Genomic DNA, 8,636 nt, shown 5'->3' with positions numbered 1-8,636 from the left:
CCGAGAAAATGAAAGAGAATGTGTGTCGCGGCCTTGGGGTCTATATATAGGGGCGGACCCCAGTCTTGACACAGGTGTACACCGGAGTAAATCTGTAAATCCTCGCCTTGGATGTATCCCTCTGTTGCAGAGTGATACCAATATATCGGAGTGATTCAATATAGTGAAACATAGCAGAGTATTGCGGAGTAAACTACAGCTGCTGGAACTGAAGGTGGCACGGGAGTTCGCAGAGGACAATGCAAGAGCCCATCATCCCAGTAGTGTCAAGATCCTCGGTATCTTGACACTATATCTCCTCCAATACCGAGGAGTGGAATGGCCAGAGGTTCGTACATTTTGCGGAAGGCCGAGGCTGACTTGCGGCATTTCCACTAGTTACCACAATCACAAAGTCAATATTGTAACAATTTATAAACACAATAATGTACTTTTTGAACTTTATTTCCGGTTAGGTTAGGTTTAGGTTTAAAATCACATTTTAAGAAGATACATTGTAGAAATAGGATGGGGGGTTATGACTTTGTGGCTGTGGTAACTAGTGACGACCAGGTTGCGGGGCCTCTTGCGTGTGATGATCATAGGAGCATGTCAAATTAAAGCGGTCTATATTTTTCTGAAATGAAGGCATATATACATGTTCAATAATTTTCCAACCTCAAAATGTTGAATAAACAAAATCTTTGATTTCTTGTCAAACAGATGGATAAGGGGCCTTAGAAAATGTCTACCAGAATGTCTTAAAAGGTATTAGAAATACATCAAAACACGATGATGTTGAAGACCCATGCCAACATTGCCTTGTGGATTGAAATTCCGTTACCAAAAACCCACATCTTTAAGATATTCTCTCCCTCGTGAGGAGAGAGGATAAAATAAAAGTTCAGATGTAATAAGTGAAGGTAGACCTATCAATTAGTTATTGTTTTTACTGATATCAATTTTGTTTCTGAATTATTAAGTGATTAAAACTCAATATATAAAATCACTAATGTAATTTCGTCAATTGAATTGGCTGCAATGAGAAATCCTACTGGTCACAAACCACAGTTGAGTCACCTGCTACTGTCCTCCCCAGTGACATATTGTTATGTTCAGCTGATAACTGTTTTCTTTCTCTTTCTGTCACCTGGTGGTCAAAGTAAGTGTGTGAATAGTCTGGACAGCCCCTCCCTCTCTCTCTCCAATTAATGTCACCCCTCCTGGCTTATTGCAACCAGCTTGCTCACTCACTGAGCACAGACTGACCAGATGTCTACATTTATTCTGTCTGCCCTCGCATTGATTTCGAAGTCCACGACGCCAGTTTATGTTCCTGTCCGGACCAGCCTTTATTTTAATGTCCGTAGACGTCTGGACCGCCCTTCATTTTTCCAAACATTGACGTTCATGATTGGTTCAGATTTTGTCCCATCCGGACCAATTCGGAACCAGTCACAGACGTCTATGTTTCCCCTGTTTGGACAGTACAGTAGAGCAGAGTAAATACAAGTAGAGTATAGTTCAGTACAGTCCTGTACTGTTGAGTAGAGTAGAGTAGAGTTCAGAAGAGCACACTGGAGTTGAGTACACTAATGTACTGTACTCTATTGAGCTCTACTGTGCTGTACTTTGATGTTCAAACTTGTGAAACATAGAGGTCAATAGCTGGTTCAGATTTGATCTGGGCTGGACCAACCAAATTTGGTCTTGGTTTATGGCGGAGCTCATTAAAATAATAGCCTGTATGTAGAATAATACCCAAATATGCAAAGGAGGATATTGCTTATTTCTATCTTAGTGTACCAATTTATTATACATCACCATGAAGAGAATTACATTCATATCAATAAATAAGCATTTCTGTATAGCTAATAGAGGGACTCATGATGAAATTAATTTACCGCAATTCTGTTACCGGGTATAAATCCACTTAAACTTACTGTAGTTCAAAAACCAAAATATTTTTTTCTCAACTCAAGGTGTCATGTCATAGCTGACACCCCATTCTTTCTGCAGACATCTTTGAATCTTAGCAGATATTTATGATTTTGGAAAACGTGGTCACACAAACAGAGATTTTCCCAAAATTATTTTACTTAACTTTTCATCTGCACAGTTCCTCCAGTAAATGTGTTTTTGTACAAATGTTCCAATACATTGTTAAAAGTAGGCATAGAGTTGTATGGTTTGTTAAACTGTTCAATCAATGGTTTTTCGTTTGGCATACATTTTAGGGGAAAATTCGAAGTCTCAGCGTAATTCCGTTACCATGGAATTGCCCATTTGTTAACCACATATGGTTAACCAGAATTGGGTCTTGGTCAGTTTTTGGATAGTATGCAATAATTCCCCTGATTACTTAGCTAACTTGCACAAAGACACGATCATATTCTAACCACATTCTTGATTTACCTGCATTTCCTATTATTTACTAATAGAAAACAATATGATGCATAGAACATAATCAATCGATCTATGAATAGTATATCAAGAAGTTATGCGAAGTGTTACCTTACATCCTTGCTAATTCTAGACAGTGTCAAATAATAGTGTGCAATATAACTTTGAACATTGACAGTAGTGTCGTGCCTTTACTGTGATTAAATGAGATTACATTTTCAAATCGATTACCTAATGTTTAATTATTTGATTAAATTAATCAGGCAATAACTAACTCATTAGGAATCCGGGGCACCACGGAAGCATTAGTTTAAAAGAGCGGCTATCTTCCGAATCCACAGATCTGATGATATTTTATATCAATAGCAGTCAATCATTAATTATTCTTTACCTTCTATCAGTCTCATCTGAACGTAGTAAAATTATAAAAAAATAAAAAATCTGCACGAACTCTAGAATAAATTATGAATCAGCAACATACAAATTGGCTTAATTATTTATTTACTAACAAACTAAATAATCACAGAATACATAACAAAAAAACAGTAGATATTGGTTACTAACAATGATAGAAAAGTCCCTAGTGGGCTAAACCGATATGACGGCTTGGTAGACAAAGGGAAGGGAGTGTGGACTGAGAAAGAGCGAGAAAGACAACATGGATTCAGGACATGAAGTTGAAGTCAAAGTCTTTCGTCGTTGTAGGTGGTTAGATGGATACTTCAGAGTACCATTCAGAAATATTCTCATAGATCGCTGTTTCTGCAGTTGTCTGTATTCTCGTCCTAGATTTACGTAATTTCTGGCTGCAGACTAGTAATTATACGTCTAAGATTTGCTCTTATTCTGTAGGAATCGATAGTCTCAGAGTTTAACCATTTCCAGCCATGTAGCCAATACTCCACGAGGTATAATCTTGTCCTTTGGTAGAGTTGTAAATTTAAACCACTTCACACACCAGCGTCACCCAGCATTTTGGTCTTAGAAATTCAACCATTTGCAACCTTAGTTTACACCTGTGTTTGCGTGGTCTGGTGTGAATCTCAACAGGAGTGGGTTTTATACGTTTCACTAAAAAAGGGCGGTTCCATGAAGCCTAATGTGATGTCTGGGCTCACAGGGGTGTGGCCACTGACTAGTTAATCTTTATATGAAAATTCACACTCTCATTTAGAAGGTTATCACATTACATCTTTAAACATGAAACTATTTGTGAAATCACATACATTTCACAATATTTAGATGTAATCCTGACAGCTGGGAAATGTACACCTTAAGAGATACCGTTATGTGTGTTTCCTGTCCTTTATGAGATCACCAAATGAAACACACTCAACATAACTGTCCCTTAAGTCCCACATTTTCAAAAGTAGAAAGAATGTTCAATTCTCCCATTTTGGGGATTTAGGAGTTTGGCCAAGTGAAGTCCTTTGTTCTCTCTCTGTCATCTCTCCCTCTCTTTCTGTATGACCAGGGGTAGAGAGTGCTGATGAGGGGAGTGGAACCTCACACCAGCACATTATCATGATAGAGGTTCGTGTAATAGCATTACATCAAAATTACCGTACATCAAATGTGGCCAGTTTTTTTCAGAAAGGCTCCCCTCAGCTATTGACTTGCTTAAATGTACATCCTTAAATGTACATTTCTGCCATAGGGGAGCTTGTGAGACCTACTACATTGTTATCCAATTCAACTCATGTACCGGTAATAACATCTTCTCTTCTTGTCAGTTTGCAGTTGCAGGTCCTGGAGGATCGTCTCTGGTCAAGCAGGAGAGGACTGAAGGAGAGGCATCCAGACTGAAGCTGCTGAAGCGCACCCTGTAGCATCGGAAGACCTCACCAGCGCCACCCAGGACCCGAAGGGGCATCGCTAACTCCACAACTGCTAGTAAATTCACAAATGCTTTTCTATCCCTTAACACTGATCCTGAACAGTTTCAATTACATACTGTATGTCAGGCTGCTTTAGACTCAGTTATAACTAAGAATAAATTGTCTCACCCAGGTTAAATGAACACACTCGTGGTTGAAAAAAATGAAATTAGAAAGGCTGAACATAAATGGATGGCCTGCAAACTTAAAGTATTCTATGAGATAATAAAGGATCTGATAAGAAATTATAATGTTGTTCTTATGCTACTTCTTTACACTGAACTACTTCTCTACCTTGATCTACTTATCAACTCCGATCTCTAAGAACTCCCACAACTTGAAAATTCTGTTTAAGACAATTGAGCGTGTTGTTGGTGTCCCTCGGGTCAATTCTGGGCCCCATCCTTTTTTCCCTGTATATGCTTTCCCTTGGTGACATCACCCGCAATCATAACATTCAGTTTCACTGCTATGCGGATGACACGCAGCTCTATTTACCAATCAGACCCAGTGACCAAGCTAGCGTAGCTACCCTTCACAGGTCTCTTGCTGATCAAATGTTGGATGTTTGACCATTTTTCTCCGGATTAATTTTTTATTTTTTTTTTAAATCTGAGGTTGTTGTATTTGACCCCCACCTTGCTAGAACTCAGATTGTAGATATTGGTCATTTATCCACAAATGTAAAGCCTATGGCCTTAAACCTTGATGTCTTCTTTGGCCCTGACCTAAACCTTGATCTGCATGTAAAAAAAAACGTGTCAATTTCTGCTTTTATCATCTAAGAAATATAGCTAAAGTCAAGTCTTTTATCTCAGTCACTGATCTGGAGAAACGTATAAATGCCCCTATTTCCTCAAGACTAGATAATATACAGTACCAGTCAAAAGTTTGGACACAGCTACTCATTCAAGGGTTTTTCTTTATTTGTACTATTTTCTATATTGTAGAATAATAGTGAAGACATCAAAACTATGAAATAACACATTTGGAATCATGTAGTAACCAAAGAAGTGTTAAACAGATCAAAATACATTTTATATTTAAGATTCTTCAAAGTAGCCACTCTTTGCCTTGATGACAAGTGGAAAACGGTTAAAGACCTAGAGAATAAACCCTCCTCCTTAATGTTGATGATTGTTACTGACAAGAAGCACATGGCTGAGCTCTTTAATCACCACTTCATTAAGTCAGGATTCCTATTTGACTCAGCCATGCCTCCCTCCCCATCCAACATTTCCCACCCCTTCTAATGCGACTATCCCCAATGCTTCTCCCTCTTTTTCCCCTGCCCCGCTACAAAGTTTCTCCCTGCAGGCAGTCACAGAGTCCGAGGTGCTAAAGGAGCTCCTTGAACTTGACCCCAAAAAAACCTCTGCGTCAGATGGTTTAGATCCTTTCTTCTTTAAGGTTGCTGCCCCTATCATTGCCAAGCCTATCTCCAACCTTTTTAACCTGTCTCTCCTTTCTGGGGAGGTTCCCATTGCTTGGAATGCAGCCACAGTTCGTCCTTCATTTAAAGGGGGAGAAAGCTGATCCTAACTGTTATAGGCCTATTTTGATTTTGCCCTGTTTATCAAAAGAGTTGGAAAAACTTGTCAATAATCAACTGACTGGCTTTCTTGATGTCTATAGTATTCTCTCGGGTATGCAATCTGGTTTCTGCTCAGGTTATGGATGTGTCACTACAACCTTAAAAGGTCCTCAACGATGTCACCATTGCCCTTGATTCTAAGCAATACTGCTATTTTTATTGACTTGGCCAAAGCTTTTGATACGGTAGACCATTCCATTCTTGTGGGCCGGCTAAGGAGTATTGGTGTCTCTGAGGGGTCTTTGGCCTGGTTTGCTAACTACCTATCTCAAAGAGTGCAGTGTATAAAGTCAGAAAAACTGCTGTCTCAGCCACTGCCTGTCACGCTCTTCTCAATTTACATCAACAACATAGTTCAGGCAGTAGGAAGCTCTCTCATTCATTTATATGCAGATGATAGTCTTATACTCAGCTGGCCCCTCCCCAGATGTTGTGTTAAATGGTCTACAACAAAGCTTTGTTAGTGTCCAACATGCTTTCACTAGACTTAACCTTGTTCTGAACATCTCCCCCTTTAAATGTGGTTTGGTAAGAAATCAAATCAAATCAAATGTATTTATATAGCCCTTCGTACATCAGCTGATATCTCAAAGTGCTGTACAGAAACCCAGCCTAAAACCCCAAACAGCAAGCAATGCAGGTATAGAAGCACGGTGGCTAGGAAAAACTCCCTAGAAAGGCCAAAACCTAGGAAGAAACCTAGAGAGGAACCAGGCAATGTGGGGTGGCCAGTCCTTTTCTGGCTGTGCCGGGTGGAGATTATAACAGAACATGGCCAAGATGTTCAAATGTTCATAAATGCCCACACTTTTAACCTGGTTATATCACAAGGTGCTGCAAAGTTTTTTTTCAACTCCATCTTTGCGTACTCTTACGTTTGGGATTTTGCAGAACAAGCACAGGATCAACGACTTCTGCAGCACCACAGAGGGAGAAAGGTACATTTGATTATATCTACAGACACATGGAGACGTTCACGTACGGTAGCAACACCGTGGGATCATTGACAACTTTCTCCCTCAGCTAGGAAATATAGCTAAAGTCAAGTATTTTATCTTATACATTCAAGGACCACGAAAGGCTCATGTTCCTTGTCCTCCTTGTCCCACAACAGTTCCCCAGATATAGTGAAACCTTATCCAGTGCTGTATTCTTAAGTCTTTAGGAAAGCTTTGGGCTCAACTATGATCTGTTGCGGCTCAACTGAACTCATAGTAATGTACTCCATGTCTGACTTCGAGGGTAGGATTCCGGCCAATCTTATCCATGTTCTCCGGCAGAAGAGGCTGAATGAGAGTATGTACCAACTGAATCTGCTTACCGGTCTGGTTTTTACCATTCCTGTGTCCACATTCTCCACCCTGAAACGGATCAAGACTTACTCTAGGAATAACACCGGACCGGCCTGACTGTGAGCTTTGGCTTTGATCTCAATTGAGAAAGTACTTCTCTCAGATTTAAAATTCAAGGACAGCCCTAGACCTTTTCCACATTTTGTTGTTACAAATTGGAATTAAAACAAGTTTAATTGTCTTTTTTCCCCAACAATCTACACAAAATACTCTGTCAAAGTGGAAGAAAAGAATTGAGTAATGTAAAATACTAATCTTGATTAGATACGTTTAATACATGTTAGAATCACCTTTGGCAGCGATTACAGCTGTGGGTCTTTTTGGGTAAGTCTCTAAGAGCTTTGCACACCTGGATTGCACAATATTTGCCCATTATTTAATTCTTCAAGCTCTGTCATGTTGGTTGTTGATCATTGCTAGACAGCCATTTTCAAGTCTTGCCATTGATGTTCAAGCTGATTTAAGTCAAACTGTAACTAGGCCACTTAGGAACATTCAATGTTGTCTTGGTAAGCAATTTCAGTGTATATTTGGCCTTGTGTTTTAGGTTATTGTCCTGCTGAAAGGTTAATTTGTCTCCCACTGTCTGGTGGAAAGCAGACTGAACCATGTTTTCCTCTAGGATTTTGCCTGTGCTCTATTCTGTTTCCTTTTATAAAAAGTCCTTGCCGATGACAAGCATACCCAGCATACCTGTTTTATTTGCTGTCCGGGGTCCTGAATCAATAGTTAGGCGTATGTGTGGCTGAATTTATTCCACCTCTGTGTGAGTGTGTCTTATGGAACTGTTTCTGTGAAATGATGTATGGCTTTTAGGCCTTATATATCACATGGAGAATTAACGTAGCAGGTTAAGAGAACTAGGTTAAGTTTAGGACAAGGATTAGGGTTAGCTAAAATGCATTAAAAAAAACTTTATGGTGCGCAGTAGATGAGGGGTAGGGGGTATTCCCTGGAAAATAAAATATGCAATTTTTAAATGCATTTCCTGAAATTCTACACAGTTTGACTTATATTGCCTCTCTTGAGGGATGTTTTGCTGTATGCTGTTTTATAGCTACTCTCATGCTATTCTTCACAATTTGCCATGATGATGAGAGATTTTATTTTGCAGTTGTTAAGCTAATTTCCTGCTACCAAGACCAAAGTAGGCACATTTGCTATTTAATGTGGCAAAACTATGGTAGAGTTGAAAAATGCAATAGAAACACATTGAACATTAAATGTAGCTTTCGGTAAATTAAAAATTAAGGGAAAAAGTAATCACGCACTGATTTTTATCCACAAGTCAGTTTGGTGGAAACACAATGCTGGTGGGAAAAATGGGCATATTTTCTTTATGCATATTTTTGAATTTTCGCATGAAAATCTGTCGCCAATTTTTGGGAAATCTAGCTACAAAGTGTAATTCATTCTCACTCCAGAACAGTA

This window comes from Oncorhynchus kisutch, linkage group LG7, assembly GCF_002021735.2.
Source record: "Oncorhynchus kisutch isolate 150728-3 linkage group LG7, Okis_V2, whole genome shotgun sequence".
In the NCBI taxonomy this organism is placed as follows: domain Eukaryota; kingdom Metazoa; phylum Chordata; class Actinopteri; order Salmoniformes; family Salmonidae; genus Oncorhynchus; species Oncorhynchus kisutch.
Note: the sequence above shows the minus strand (reverse complement) of the source record.